Source organism: Hippopotamus amphibius, chromosome 12, assembly GCF_030028045.1.
Source record: "Hippopotamus amphibius kiboko isolate mHipAmp2 chromosome 12, mHipAmp2.hap2, whole genome shotgun sequence".
In the NCBI taxonomy this organism is placed as follows: Eukaryota; Metazoa; Chordata; class Mammalia; order Artiodactyla; family Hippopotamidae; genus Hippopotamus; species Hippopotamus amphibius.
Window position 1 is genome coordinate 86,882,386 of NC_080197.1, and position 16,949 is coordinate 86,899,334.

The 16,949-nt window shown below is 38.0% G+C and overlaps 1 protein-coding gene across 2 annotated transcripts in view; it reads left to right on the plus strand.

Annotated features, from left to right (window-relative positions):
* The first annotated feature begins 206 nt into the window (after nt 1-206).
* Nucleotides 207-16,949, plus strand: part of LIMA1 (LIM domain and actin binding 1) — an 82,692-nt gene continuing 65,949 nt past the window's right edge. For both annotated transcript variants that reach the window (XM_057701877.1, XM_057701878.1), the window contains exon 1: nt 207-313. The gene's annotated coding sequence lies outside the window, so the exon portion shown is untranslated. The remainder of the gene's footprint in view (nt 314-16,949) is intronic.

The window sequence follows — 16,949 nt, forward strand, 5'->3', positions numbered from 1 at the left end:
GTGGACTCCTCAGAGAGCAAAGACTTAGACTCGATCCCTGGAAAAAGCAGCCACGCCCCTCACAACGCCGACGCCGCGCCGCAGAGCAACGCGCGCAGCCGGGAGGACGGCGCACGCAGCCGGCAGCGCGCACGCACACCCCGAGGCCGCGCGGCGGTGGGCGGGGACTGGGGCGGGGCTCTGAGCCTGATCGGGGCGGGGCTGCAGGGAGCTGTAGGTGTTACAGCTAGGTCGCGACAGGTGCGCCAGGCAGAGCACCAGGGACCCGTGGCGGGGCTGGTAGCAGCGCAGAGAAGAGACCGCTGTTAGCCAGGTAAGGGCCTTCTTTCTCCACATCCTCCACAGCCGGAGAGGGCGCGGAGACCCCGGATTCCCCCACGCCCTCTTTCTCCCGCGACTTCTGTGGGTGGGGGGAACACAAGGAGCGTGAACCCCTCCCCGTCGAGAAAGGGAGTGGAGGAGCTGCTGATCTTTGCTCTGTCCTCACTTCTGGGTGCTGCGCTGGGGTTGGAAGTAATTAAGTAGAGCGGAGCCTTTGCTGCCTGAGGGCGGGAACTGATGGGACCCCCCCCCCCCTTCTATCAGGAACACTCCTTTCTAACTATATATAACAATATGTACTTTTTTGGTGTGGTGGAGGGAGGCGGCAGTTCATCAAAATTCAAAATAGTCTCCCAGGGTAATATTCTGATAATTAAACTGCTCTTTTCCATTCTTCATTCTTAGCCATTCTCTCCCTCTTCGATTTTTCTCCCCTTCCGTTCTGCCAGCTGAACTCATTAAGGTACTTACACCCTGCTGAGATAAGTTGATAATATAGCAGTTCTTACAGCTGGATGCCTCACCCCAGAATCGCTATCGTGTACATATCGCTGGCACCTGTCAATACGTGGGTGTGAATATAAGGTAATTGTACACCCCTGGCTACACCTACCGAGCCTGAAGCTGTAGGTGCTAGGAGCTAACCATCTGGCACCCTTCCTTACCTCCTTACTGGTGCTAACAATCCTGGTGAGAGATATTTGAAGTACTGTTATCTTTCAGCTAATTCCAGCTTTCAAAAGTCTGCCTAATCCAGATGGTTCTGTTAACTTGACTTTTCAGGTTAGCCAAAGATACTTAGGGAGTCATCAGCCTTTAAGACAGTGACCCTTTAAAAGGGGGAGAGGTCTTCTTTTGCATTAGGTATTCTTTCTTTTGCTCTTGATTTAAGTGATTAAATGGAATACTTTTCATCTGCATAGTTACTAATACTATTCACAAATGATAAGCGTTTTAGGAACCATGAAATAATTTCTTCTGAGATCTGATGTAGATACAAAAGAACATGACCCTCAGCAAGCATTTCCTGAGTTCCTGTGGAGTTATAGCCTGGATGAAGGATGATCATGTTTTAGGTAGACCTTCAAAAAGGAGTGTGTGCATATATGTACTTCTTTGTTTTGCATTGATAGAACAACACATAACATGATACTAGGTAATCACATTAAGAACTCATTTCATTTTTTTGGACAAACATTTATTGAGCGCCTCTTGTGTTGTCAGTCCTGTGGATTCAAAGTTCTAAATGTTTACTCTAAAATAGCTTAAAATCAAATGGGTTATGCAGGTCAATAGATACAACTTAGAGTATTAGTGAGGTCAGTGCTATACTAGAGATCAACCCAGAGTGCTATAGGAACATAGATAATACAGTTTTAAAAAAATTCCCTCTTCTACTTTTCCTTGAACACAAAACACATTAAAGAACAGCAACAAAACCTTTTGAGCAATAGTGAGTGATTCTCTTCAGTCCGTGTATTTGTGTCGGTCATATTCCTTACCTTGTGTTCTGTCAACGTTATGTCCTTTTGATAATGAGATTAGGACTTGTCATTAATTCTGTGCAGTTCAGTAAATAGTTGGTGGAGCTATTTTCACAGTCCTTGTATTGGGCCTGGAAGTGTCGTTTGTTACCACATAGTCCCTGAACTCCAGAGCCTCTGGGAAGAGAATAGTGTATTGGCACCACTAGCAAAGCAGTGCCATTTTGTAAAAATTGGTCCATTTGTAACTTTAACTAGGTACATTCAAGTTTTGTTCCAGATTCTGGTTAAAGTTGGGCCAAATTTTAACCTTTTAATAATTCTGAGAAAAGAAAGCTTCAGAAGTGAAAACAATTCTATTAACAGCACATCTTGATGACAGAGGATAATTTTTCTTGCTAAGGTACCCACAAAATGTCTTTTTCTTTTCTTCTCTTTTTCTTTTCTTTTTCTCTCTTTTTTTTTTTTTTTTTTGGAGCAGGGGACAGGGTGGAGGAGGAAAGGGTAATAAATGTTTGAAGATTCTTTGCAGAGTTTTAATGATCTGAAGTCTGTGGTAGTCCTGAGTGTTCTTGATAAAGCTGCAGGCATTTAGTAACTTCCTACTGTGTGTGTGCCAGTGTTCTAATATATAAAGGATGAACATGCCACAATCCCTTCTGTGTGATTATGTTTTTCATTTTTAAAATAGGGATTTTGAGTTAATAATACAGCTGATAGTGGTTTCACTTGGCAATTTGAGCCATGGTACTTGATGAATACATTTGGTACCTCCTTTGACATTATTTTCCTCCTTTCTTTCTGTTCACACTCTAAGAAAGTGTCCCCACCAGGAGTTTTTGGAAAGGCAGTAGGTATTTGCATGTATTTTGTGTATCTACAATGATTTTGTTGTTTACTTATGTTTTCAAGTACACACTTTAATTATTTTCCTCTTAGGGTTTCAAATATCTGGATTTCCTCTGGTGTTTTTCAACATTTAACTCAGAGCCTCTGTACCAGAAAGGTTCATCAAAGACATATATATAACACAGACACAAAAGAATGTTGAGAGTGTGGGAGATCATTAGACATCTTTGCCATAAAAGGCCACCCAACCACAAATTAGGAGAATTTGTCATTATGTATGTTGACAGCAAAACTAGTTTTCAGACATTCTGAATTCCATACACTCATAAATAGGTGACTTTCACTGAGATTGGAATTGTACTCTTTCTGCAGACAGGAAAAAGTGTGCCCTAGTTCCTAAATCAGGAATTTCCATAAGACTTTTTTTTTTTTTAAGGTTGCTGTGGCCTTTCACTGTATGTTTTTTTGATAGGAAGTTAGAGTACTTTATTTTGGATTGTGTACAGTAATCTCCAGGTAATGTTAAATTACTTAACACAGACTCTCAAGGTTCTTTAGTAACAAATGAGTGGTTGTAAATTGAGTAGTTTCTACTTAATGGTTGTGGAATTGAGATTCTATGGTAAATGGTACTCTTGATAGAGTCATACTAATGTGTTTATTCTGTGACTGGATGGAAAGTCCTTGAGACTCAGTCAAGTTGTGCTAATGCAGATCTCTTTTCATAAACAGGAGGAGGTTTGACCCAACAAGAAATCCATTATTTAGCATGGCAAATGATTTCTTTATATTTGAAAATGTTTCTAGAAACTTCACATGTCCAGTCATCAGAAGTTAACATGGGGAATTCCCTGGCTCTGCATTCTCACTGTGAAGGGCCCGGCTTCAGTATCTGGTTGGGGGACTAAGATCCCACAAGCCTTGCAGCTTGGCCAAAAAAAAAAAAGTTAACATGATACTATGAAATTTTACGTTATTTTTATTTTTAAAGAATTTCTTAATACTGCTCTGAAACTAAGAACGTGCATCTTTAGGGAAGAAAGATAACAGTTTTTTTTGTACTTCTGATAACAAATGTGGAGCTGGTTTTTTTCCCCTTATTTATCCTACAATGAGCTCACTATATGGAAACTTTACAATCTCTCAAACGCGTTTTTTCTTGTTCACCAAAGTATTGCCAATTTTTGTTTCATTACCCATAGATTACTCATCCTCATATACTTTTACTTGGTTTTAGATTTCCACAATCTTTTTTCCCCATAAACTGAAGCTTAAGCAAATAAGTTTAAGCATAGGAGTTCTTTTCCTCACAGTCAATTTTATTGAACAGGTAACATTTGCTCAGATTTGGTTTCCACCACCAGCACTAGAGGAAACGGATCTGTCCGTGCGTAGTACCCAGTGATTTCCCTCTAATGGCCCTGTCACTGTTGTCTTCACCACTTGGCAACATTTGACCAAGTAGACAACTTTTCTGATTCTTCCTTTCATGTGGCTTTCTTGATGTGACTCTACCTAGTTCTCCATCTAACCACTTCCTTCCCTCCTCCTTCACTAATTTACAGTCTTTTTGCCTTTTAAATATGCGTGTTTGCCATGGTCCTGTCTAGCATCCTGTTCTCCTTATACTTTCTTTCCAAGAATTCTGATCTATTTCCATGACTTCAACAGACACCTGCATGTGAGTGATTTACAGATTAATCATCTTTGAAACCTCTTTTCATATTATACATATAATTCTTATTTTCATCTATACAAACATCCATACATATTTTGAAAATAAGAATAATATATGCTAATTATAGAAAACCTGGGAAAAAAATAAATTATGAAGGAGACAAAATAGTCCATAATCTGTTCTGGAGAGAAGTACTATTTGATGTATTTCCTTTTAGTCTTTTTGTCTTTTTGTCTTTTTTCCTTTGATACACACAAACACACTCAGATAAACACACAGGTAATTGGGTTCATTTTATTACAGTAGATACTTTTGTATCTGCTTTTCCACTTTACATTATGTCATGATTTTCCATGGCATCAAAATTATTTGAAAACAATTTTAATGGATGTTTAATACCCTATTGTATTGATGTTGTAAAATTTAACTGTACTTGGGTATTTTTTTTACACGATTATTAATAAGTGAAAAAATTGAAAACAAATTTATGCATAAATCTGTGTACATATCACTCATTATTTCCTTAGGTTAGATTCCCAGAAGTTTAATTACTGGATCAAAGGGCATGAAAATTAAAAAATACTGCTGTCAAATTGTGTTTTCATAAAGACTAGATTAATATTCTTACCTGTAGTGATTGTGAGGGCCTTAGTGCATCCTTCATAATACTGAATTTTGTTTTTCTATCTTTACTAATTTGATAAGCAAAAGTGATTTAATTTGTATTTCTCTAATTACTAGTGACAGTGAACATTTTTCATACCTTCATTTCCATTTCTGTGAATTGTCTTTTGGTTAATCAGTTCCCATTTGTAAATGTCTTAACATTTTAATTATATTCTTTATTTGTTTTATTTCTTTCGTTTATTTGGGGCTTTGGGGGGAGGGAGTACAGGTTTTTATTAGGCCACACTGAATGAGTGGAGTGATAAAGTGGAAAGCGTATAGAAGTTGAAATTATGGTGTTTTAAATGTCCATTATTTTGAGAATCCAGAGCTTGTGATGGATGGAGCTGCACTTCAAAATGGAAAGGGTGATGGCTTAAGAGTCAGGATTCCCAGCTTGGCGTTGGGAACCAACCACTTAGGTGAGCTTGGGCAAGTCATTTATCCTCTCTGAACCTCATCTGTGAAATGAGAGGGTTGAGTTATTGATCCCAAAGTCCATACAACCTCTGTGCCAAAAGGATGACTTATGAACCACTGCTCACTAGACATTGTGAAACTATTTTCTGTCCCATCCCTAACCCTACACACATTTTAAATATATAGAGGCCAAAGAAAAACTGGATGCAATAAAGGCAGTTTCCTTAAGGGCAGCAAGGCTCAGTGGAGCTTGGGGGCAATATAATGTATTTGTACCCTCAAGACAGTGGAAGTTACAACAATGCATATTTTTAGGCACTCCCATAGATTGACACTTGACAACCTGGTAAAGGACACTGAAAGCGCCCTGCTGATCTATGCCACAAAGCCTGATCATCTCTAGAGCATATAGAGCAAATCTCTTTATGACAAGATGTTTAAGCTGCCAAGCCACGTTATTTAATAACTTCCACTATTCCATACAGAAACTATTCTTAGTGTTTTTTTTCTGTGTGATTTGTATAAGCTCTTCAGGTTTTTTGTTTGTTTGTTTGTTTTGACCTCTTAGTTCTCTGACCAGGGATTTATTTTTTTATTTTTTTTATTTTTTGGGGGGTACACCAAGTTCAATCATCTGTTTTTATACACATATCCCCGTATTCCCTCCCTCCCCTCTGACCAGGGATTGAACCCAGGACCCAGCAGTGAAAGTGCTGAGTCCTAACCACTGGACCACCAGGGAATTACCATATATTAATTCTTTGTTCTACGGTCAAATGTTTAATTATTTTAATTTTGTATGTGGTGTATTATTATCTATAGATCTTTCTCTTTGGGATTTTTGTTGTTGCTTTTATGTTTAGAAGGCTTTTTCTATTCAGAGATGGGTTAGGTATTCATTTCGATTTCCTTCTAAATTTTATGGTTTTACTCTTTACATTCTTTAATTTGTCTTGAATTTACTTTGGAGTACCTAACCAGTAAGTTTAATGCCTTTACATATCTTCTGAGCCCCAGGTCCATATTTCCAACACCTGGTAGACCATGTCAGCGGTCGTTCTGCACCAGGCACCTGCATCCACCTAATTTCTCTAAGGACAAGGCTAGAATTGTCTTGAATACTTCAGTCCTCCTCTGCTCCCACATTTAATCACCAACATTATCACAGCAGTGATAATGGCTCTTTTATCAGTCTTCTAGTTCAGATCCCCCTTTTTTGTAAGAGTCCTTGAGCAATCCTTGGGGTTGGCTTCAGCTTTTCCCTTTCAGTCCCGACTTGTCATAAAAAAAAATAAAACACTGATTTTCCAAGTATGGTTTCCTGCTTATCTGTTTCAGAATCACCTTGGGTGTTGGTTTAAAAAGGAGATGCTTAGGTCCCACCTAGGCTTACAAATCAGTGTATCTGGAGGGATGGGGCCTGGGAATCTGCAACTTTAACAAGTCCCCAAAGAGATTCTTTTACATACTTAAGGGGAATCAAAGCCCAAGTAAACCAAGTCTAAATTTCTCTGCATGCCATTCAAGACCCCAGCTCCCACACCCTGACAGCCTATTTTTCCAGGCTGATCTCCCACATCACTGCCCACCCACCTGGCACTGTAGCCATACAATGATTCACAGTTTCCTGGACCCACCCTGTCCTTTCCTGCCTCTGTGCCTTTGCTCATGCAGTTCCCACAGCCTCAGACTCCCCCCCTCCCCCCACTCCTGCCTAAATCCTTTTTCCTTAAGAGCTCAAATAAAATGCTACTTTAAAAAAAATGAAGTCTTTTCGAGTCTTCTGTTTGAATCAGTGGCTCCCTCCCTGGCCTTCAGCTGGCACTTTATTTTTACTTCATTTTTTACCTTAGTGCTGTCACTGTTTATGAATTATTGCTTCCTTAAAAGATTGTAAACTTTCTAAGTGTGAGAACCTTGCCTTTCCTTTTCATTTTGTAGCCGTTATACACGTAGTAAGCAATTAAATACTCATAGAATACATTAAATATCTCATCTTGCAAACACTATTATCTAACAATGTTTGACTTCATGTCACACTTAGAATAAAATTAAAATCTTCTACCACTCCTTGTAAGTCCTTATTTAAACTGGCTCTGTCCTTGTTTCATACTTCTCACTCACTCCCTAGCCATATTATTCCTGCCTCAGGGCCTTTGCATTTGCTATTTCCTTGCCAGGAAAACTCTCTCATCTCTTCTCTTCACCTGGCTGGCAGCCTGTCTCCTCCCCATCATTCAGGTTTCAGTTCAAATGCCATTCACTGGAAGAGGCCTTCCCTGACTGCTATCTAAAGTATCTGCCCCCTTTCCTACCACCACTCCAGTTACTCGCTTTGTATTTCCTTCACAGCACTAATCACAGTGTTTAATTGTCCAGCTTCCCCAGCGGAATGGAAGCTTCATGAGAGCAGAGACCTTGTCTGTCACTTTTAAAGTTATATCCTGAGCAAATAGAGCACTGCTTGACACATGGTAAGTGCTCAAATATTTGTTGAATGAGCGAATAAGCCTTGAAAACAGACCTCGTTTTAACAAGTCTTGTTTTGGTTTGCAGTCCAAAGTTTTGGTGCGGTTTTGCTTTGTTTTTTGTTGTTGTTTTAAATAGACAACAGCTGAGGTATTTCCATCAGGGTTCAAATCAGGTAGCAGTCTCTGAGGATTTCTGAAGGTAGCAGGACAAAGGTTTGGATACTGTGATAGGCAGGATTCAGTTCCATCTGAGTGCAGGTTTTCCAAGGTGTTCCGAGGATCCAGGCCACTATTTTACTACCACTGTCAGCATCTACTTTCAGGATTATTACTGCTGACCAATACTGGTCTATTAGCTCTCATTACATTTTTAAAAGCAAGTATAGCAAAACTAGAACCAACTGACTAGAATCCTCAAGCAACCAGAAATTTTCTTCTGCTTTCCTTCTCTAGGAGAAAAATAAGAAAGCTACCTAGAATCGTCAAGGAAGGAGGAAATTATTTTCATTATACTTACTACATGCCCTGAAATAGGACAGTGTATTGACTAGAAAAGGTCTAGTTAAAGCAAAGGTCTTAATTAAACAAGGGGTTTCTTGTTAACATCTAGCCAAACCAGACAATGTAACGAATCAGTTCTAATTTTTTTCCAATTTCTCTTCATTGGGTAGAGTAATTTTTAATTCCATTTTTTTTCTTGAAACTGGCTTGAAATTTTATCAAAAATTATAATAGTTTTTATAGCAATTTATACTTTTCAAAGTAGTTTTACTTTTATTTTCTCTTTTAATCCTCATAACCATCCCTTGTGAATTATTATCTGTTTTTGAGATGAGGAAAGTGAGACCTACACAAAGAAGCTGATTGACTTTTCCATGGCAACTAAGAGACCACTACTCAATAAATGCCTCTCAATGGCTTTTGAAAAACAGCACCATAACTTGATGTAATTTTAGATGGTAAACATTAAAATGTAATTAAATCATTAACATTAATATGTTTGTAACCAATCTTAAGAAATATGATGCATAGCATTGGTTCATATAAGTGGCAAAATTTTATCACTTCCTTGATTGTGTTTTGGTAATTCTCTATGTGACCAGCCTTGGCTATGCTTGTCCTTGATTAAAGCATTGTCCTGGGTTAGCGTTTCAGATTTTTACATAAAGGAAAGATTAGAGAACTTGCCTAGAGAAGAGTCACTTTTCAGTAAACCTGTTTCAATTCTCCTGCTTGAAGGGATTGGTTAAATTGATCTGAACTGGCTTTTCAGATTGAGCAAGTCCTGAAAAAAATACATCATCTAAAATTTCAGATAAGAAGAATGGAAGCCAGGCCCTTCCTGGAAATGGCCAGGAGTGAAACTAAGAAGCCCTGTATTTGGAGAAAACTTGATTAATTATTAAGGGCAAAGAACTGGTATAAGGAGGTTATATCTTTAACAGAAGCAGTCTTCTTAAATAAGTGTATATATTTCTTCTGCTTTGACATTTCAAAGAAGGCTTTAATTAGCCACTTTGTGTTAATTAGCATGTAATTGGCAAGACCTGGGAGTATGTAGTTTATAGGCAGATATTCAGTTATGTAGGTGGGCCTTTGCTAAGATATGTGGCAACTGAGAACTAGCATAATATTGTTTTTCATTCATATAACAGATATTTATTGAGCCCCTACACTGTACCAGGAACTGATATTTGATGCATCTGATATTAAAGTATGAAATGGTACAAAAGTTAAAGAAGAAACAGGCAGAGTAAATCTATGTTTTGTGTAAAGGCCTTAGTCAACTCTAAATTTCTACTTTCTTTTTCCAGTTAACTGTACTTTTCTCTACTTTTCACTTTAAATTTGAAGTTTTTGACTTCATTATCTGTGGGGTTTTTGTTTTATTTTGTTTTTTGGGTTTTTGGTGGGTTTTTGTTTTTTTGTTTTTGGTTTTTGGTTTTTTTTTACTTACTGAGAGAGATTTTCCTTGCTATGTGTGAAAAAAAACTGGAAAAAAACCTCACTGCATTGGACTATGTTTGTCCTTACAGTGAGTTAATTATCAACTGGTGGGACGAGGGAAGAAGAACCTAGTGAATAAATAACAAATTAGATTTGAGAGAAGAGGTAGAATTAAACTTAGATTAGATCTGGTAATTCCTTGATTTAAAGAAAAAAAAAGTTTAGAAAGGTTCTTGGCTGGTTCTTCAGGACCTAAAAATTTTAGACTGCCGTCAGTTTGTAAAGGCTGTAATTGGAGGTTACTCTTTTACCTGTCTAAATAAGCTTTGTGAAGATTACCACAATTATATAAAAAGCTAATGTGGGTTTCAAAAGTACAAGAAGATAAGATATTCGAATGAATGAATAAAGTAATAGAAGCATGTAGGAAAATGATAATTATATCATCGTCAACGTAGAGTTTTTGCAGAGGTGTTGAGAGCACCTAAAATTTGGCCCTTTCAAGGTATAATTTGACAGAGATTTAGACTTTTTGGTGCAGAGAAATGGTGTTAGGGTTTTGAGTGGCTGTAGTTTTCCTGGTTGTCACTACCAGTTTCTCAGAGACAACATCAGAGATGCTGTTTTTTTAAAGTGCTGATGTAACAAAAAGAAGTTGACCGTGAAGTACAGGGTGCATTGGAACTACATTTCTGGTTTATCCTTTGTACTTGAGGTCAGTTTGATTCCATCCTAGCCTTCTAAAAAGTGAATAAGACCTAAGATTTATTTAACCTCTGTGAGCCTCAGTTTCGTCATCTGTAAAGTGGGACAGTACTATTCTGAGTGTGTTACTCTGAGGATTAATAAATTTATATTTTCAAAACAAAACAGTATCTAGTACACGTTAAATGTTCAATAAATGTTAGCTATTTTTATTACCACCACCACTGTCATTATTTATTAAGCACTTATTTTAGCACTAAGCTGAAAGAACATCTTAGAGATGAAGAGACTGAGGCTTAGAGTGATTTTCCTAATTTTACTTAATAGATAAGTGGTTGGAAATTCTTGGTGGTCCAGTGGTTAGGACTCAGTGCTTTCACTGCCAGTGGGCCCGGATTCATTCCCTGGTTGGGGAACTAAGATCCGATAAGCTGAGTGGTGTGGCAAATAAGTAAGTAAGTAAGTAAGTAAATAAATAAATAAATAAATAAATAAATAAATGGTAGACTCAAGATGTGGACCTGAGTTAAAAGGAACTGGGGCAGAGTTCACGTAGAGGTGGAACAGGCTGGGGTATGTGGCCCAGCCCTTTCCATTTATAGTTTTGAAACATTTTGAGACTGGCTCAGACCACCCGCAGATACAGGGAGGATGTGATTTGCAGTAAGTCATTGGAGCGTGGACATAGGGTCTGTCAGACTGTTTCAAATCCTGGCTCTGCCACTTGCTAGCTGTGTTACCTTGAGCAAGTTGTTTAACCTCTCTGAGCCTCTTTCTTCCTCCGAAAGACGAGAATAGCATTTACTTCATGGTATCATTAAGGATTACGTGAATAAGATCAAATGGAATGAATCATTTTGCATATAACTGATCCCCAGGCTTATGCTAAGGTGGCTCAAACTTTTACTTGATTCTGACACAGACCATCTAGACGGCGAGTGATCAGGGCCTATGTCTGCCTCCCTGCTCCGGCCTAATGACCTTGGGATCAAGCCAAAACTACACGCCCAAAGCTGTCTTTACACTGGAATCATAGGGGACCCTTTTCAGAAAAATTAGACGTGTTTGGACTCCGCATGAGAGTTTAATATTCCAAAGACGATCCTGATATTCACAGCGCCCTTCCCCCCACATGACTAAGAAGCCTGAGACTGGGAGCTGAGGGTGGCAGAAGCGCAGCCAACAGAGAGTGATCTTAATGCCTGGATTGTAGCATAATGTCAGTCAGGCTTCTCACAGGGTTGTGCTGTGGTGGGAATATTGATAAGCGGTCAAGGGGTGGGTGCCCTACAGAAGAGAACTCTGCAGAAAAGAAGATCTCATCTCTATAGTGAACAACATTTCTATTTGGGAAGAATATTAATGAGATCTGGATAGGAATCAGACACCAGGAAAGACAGCTGCTGTGAGAGGCAATTTGAATGGTACAAGGAGTTACACATGATATTCAGAGGTCCTTGCGCACATTTAAAAAGTAATTAAGTTGTACAGATAATAAACAATTTATAAATGACCTTTTAAAAATAAATGTAGTTTCACAAAGTAAGTGCATTAAGTGGCCAATGCACATTTAAAAACATGCTCAACCTTCCTTATGATTAAAAGAATAAAAACAAAAACGTTAATGTACCATTTTTCACATATCTAGCAGATTGGAAAAAATTAAAGTGATTAATTATGCTCAATATTGATAAGGGTTTAGAGAATAGGCTTTCTCATATAGCTATTTGTTCAAATATACATGGATGGAAATATATATATATAAATGGATACAGCTTTTTTTTTTTTGAGGAACATTTGGAAATGTCTATTAAAAATTTTAATATGTAGGTCTTTTGAACTAGAAATGCTGTCTTAGGAATTTACACCATAGATGCACACTTCCAAGCAGACAATAGTAGAAGCATGTCCATTGCAGTCTTGTTCTTAATAATGAAGAACCTAAAACAACATAAGTGTTCATTGACACGGGCCTCATTAAATACGTCATAAACTATTGCAGAATGAAATAGTATGTGGCACTGAGGGCTGAAGTGGATCTGTATATCCTAATGTGGGAAGATGTCCAAGAAGAAATAATTACTGAAGAGCACATTAACAGAAAACCATTATAGTTTTAAAAAATGTGTGTTCACCTGTGATGTGTGTTAACTTCTCTGTCTCAGTTTTCTCATTTGTAAAATAGGCATCATGATAATAGCTTTCTCATGAGCTGTTGTGAAGATAAAATGAGACGATGTGTATCAAATGCTTAGAACAGTGACTGACACACAGTACTATGTGTTTGATGTTGTTATCACGTATAGGCAATATCAGAAAATCTTAATTCCAAACTGTGACAGAGGTTACCTTTGGGAATTAGAATTGCCTTGGGAAAAGGGGTGGACAAGAGCAGAAAGAGACTCCTGTTTCGTGGCTTGTATATTTCTGCCTAATCGTTTTTGATAAGCAGGCTCATCCGTTGACCAATCACTCTGACCAGGGAAGCTAGACAGTGAAGAAAATGGCAGCTTGGAGTGTTTGTTGAGACCAGTGGAGGAGAGGTTCCCCAAAAGGAAGGAGGAGGATGAAGGAGGGTGGCAGTGTGGGGAAATGGGAGGGATGCTGATGGATTACACCCTGGCTGCTGGAGCTGTTGTGTTGGCCAAAAAGTTTGTTCGTGTTTTTCCATAAGATGTATTGGAAAAACCCAAACGAACTTTTTGGCCAACCCAATATTTTTGAAAATCACTGACCTAATTAAGAAAAAAATTTTGATTGCACATGCCAACATTTATATACGGACTTATCCTTTTTGCAGTTTAGTTACGTTTATACTAAAAAAGTAAATAATGTTTAATCTGACTCTTTTTTAACTTTTAATTTTATATTGGAGTATAGTTGATTAACCATGTTGTGTTAGTTTCAGGTGTACAGCAAAGTAATTCAGTTATGCATATACCTGTATCTATTCTTTTTCAAATTCTTTTCCCATTTAGGTTGTTAAATAAAATCTGGTATGTATTTTACACTTACAGAACATCTCAATACAAACTAGCCACATTTCAAGTGCTCAATAGACTTTTTTTTTTTTGGCTGCTTCTCGAGGCTTGTGAGATCTTAGTTCCCCAACCAGGGATCGAACGCTCACCCCTTGCAGTGGAAGCACGGAATCCTAACCACTGGACCGCCAGGGAATTCCCCTAATTTGACTTCTGAATAGAAACTACAAAAAGAAATTGCTTAAAGTGCCCAAAACAAACATTTAAGAAAAGGTGGGTAGTGTTTCTAATAATCATGAAATTAAATTTCAGTGTTTTAAAGAGACCACTAATTTCTTTCCATTATACAATATTCTAAAGAGAGTAATTTTTGCACTAAAAAAGTCAACTAAAGCAAAAATTACATTTATGAATTATTTTTTATCAGAGTCTAATGACATAGGCCTTGTGAAGACAATAAGACATAAACTAAGCTAAGCCCAAGTATGTTATCCTGTTAACAAAACCTTTGGAATAATGTTTATTGAATATGTCTTAGACACAGAGGCATACGGAGACTGATAAGATCTGTCTGTGACCTCAAGCAATGTGCCAGGCATGGTATGCATTTATTATTTCCTTTTCTGTTTAGAACAACGCCGTAGGGTAGGTTATCATCCTCATTTTATGTAGACGAAAAGGGTAGTACAGAGAGGTCACCATGCATCTGATTAGCACTGGAATCAGAACTGGAGTCAGCTGATGTTTCCATGATACTTAACTGCCCTGCCTCCAAATAACCATTGTGGGAGGATGGGTAAAATGAGCCCTGTTTGGGGGGTACATTTAGAATTCTCAGGGACCTTAGTGATTATCTGTCATCTAGTCTAGTGACTTTCAAACTATAATTTTTTGAAATAACAGTTTTATTGAAACATAATTCATATACCCTACAATTTACCTATTTAAGGTGTGCAATTCGAAGATTTGTGCAGCCATCACCACAATTCATTTTACGACGTTTTCATCACTGCTAATGCAGCCAGTCCCTTCTCCCCACTCCCAAGTGCTAGGCCACCAATCATCTGCTTTCTGTTTCTATAGATTTGCCTCTTCTAGGCATCTGATATAAATGGAGTCATACAATATGTAATCTATTGTGACCGGTTTCTTTCACTTGGTATAATTTTTTTCAAGGTTCATCCATGTTGTAGCATGTATCAGGATTTCCTTTTCATGGCTGAATGATATACCTTCATATGGATAAACCACATTTTGTTTATCTGTTCATCGGTTGATGAACATTTGGAAAGTTTCCACTTTGGGGCTGTCATGAATATCCGTGTATAAGTTTATATGTGGATACGTATTTTCATTTCTCTTGGAGATACACACATACATACACATACATACCTAGGAGTGGAATTGTGGACTCACTAGGTCATATGATAATTATATACTTAACCTTTTGCGGAACTGCCAGCTCTTTTCCAAAGCAACTGCACTATTTTACATTCCCATCAGCAATGTGTGAGGGTGTCAGTTTCTCTACATCCTCGCCAACACTTGTCAAATTATAATTTTTTTAACCACATGCCATAGTAAGAACTATTTTATATTCTTACCCAGTTTATACACACACAAACTGAAACAAAAACTTTATAAAAGAACATTTACCTCTACCATGTGTGGTGCACTGTTAACATTTTTTGGGTCATTCTGTTTTTCATTAACATAAACAAACAAACATGCTGGTTCTGACTCACTGAAATTGATTTCACAACTCATTAATTGTGAGCTGCAGTTAGATAAAACACTAGGCTACTTTAACCCCTTCATTTTACCCAAGAGGAAATTGAGGCCCTGAGAGATGACTTGTTAAGCAGATGATAGTGCTAATTAGTGGCAAATTAAATAAAGATTAGAGCTCAAGCCTGTTGGCTTCCTGCTTTAACATATCAATAAATTTTAATTACCCTCATATTCAGTAGATAAAAATAAATTGGAATTTCTATTCAGTTACCGTTTTTTTAACCATGTGTATTTTTCTCAAGCAACATTTTAAATTCAGCAACAAACCAATCTAGAGAAAAGAAGAGTAGAAAGAATTCAACTTTGGGAAGTCCCTGGTGGTCCAGTGGTTAGGACTCTGCATTTTCACTGCTGAGGGCCTGGCTTCAATCCCTGGTAGGGGATCTAAGATGCCACAAGCCTCGAGGTGCAGCCAATAAATAAATAAATATATAATTCAACCATTAAAAAAAGAAAACCTCAATTTTATCATCATAAGTCATTTGTCTGCACCATAATTTTTTTTTATATGTATTTATTATGCTGTGCCGGGTCCCACTTGCAGCACCTGGGCGCCTTAGTTGCAGCATGCATGTGGGATCTAGTTCCCCAACCAGGGATCCAACCTGGGCCCCCTGTATTGGGAGCACAGAGTCTTACCCACTGGACCACCAGGGAAGTCCTTGCATAATAATTTTGTGCCATCTGGGCAGGGAAGTTTCTAGGTGAACCTAAATAATGGGCAACAAATGTATCAGTTCAGTGACCCAAGTTCATTTTTGTCCAAACCTCAGTTTACCTTTGAAGGGCAGCCATTTTTCTTACTCTGCCAAATTTGAATGACAATGTAAAATTCAAAATGAACGATGTAAAAACATTTTATGCTGCTGTTTTTCCATTTTTCTTGGAATACGTATAGGTCTTAGATCTTTTTATTTCAATGTTTTCCAGCATATGATGGGGAGAGGCTTCCAACACTAGAATCACTTCAGGGTTCTTGTTAAAATATGGTTTTCCTGGGCCCTGCTCCAGACCTAATGAATCAGGATTGTGACGTGGGACCTGGAAATCTGTATTTTAAACGAGCTTCCTGGGTGCTTCGTATGAACACTCAGGTGTGGGACCTACTGAATTGCCTCACCCCCTCTTTCTCATCTTAGCTCTCTTCTGGTTTCTAGAATTACTGTTTAGCTTTAGAACCTGAAGAGCCAAATAGTTGTTTGTAAGAAATAGCATTTGTAAGAAAATACCTGAATTATGCCAACAGAGGGAGTTAACTAAAACAATCTGTATTGATAAGGTTCAGTTTTATTCTACCTGAGTTTAATGCTAGAGACCATTTTTTTGGTGGCTATATCCACTGCTTTCCAATATTTGGAATGATTTATCTCAGAATAAACAAATATAACTCACTGTTTTGTTTTACTTTCTTTTCTGCAAAGTACTAGTTTATAACAATAGATGAATTCAACAAATGATTTCAGATATCTGGTAAACTTCCCTTCATTTAACAAATACTTGAGTACTCACCATGTGCCAGGCACTGTTCTGAGAGTTAAAATACATTGTGATCCAAAAAATGCAATGTGATCAGTGTTAGGGTAGGTCTAGTCCTTTGGAAACTTAAGAGGAGCCTCTTAGCCCAGGCTTGGGCTTA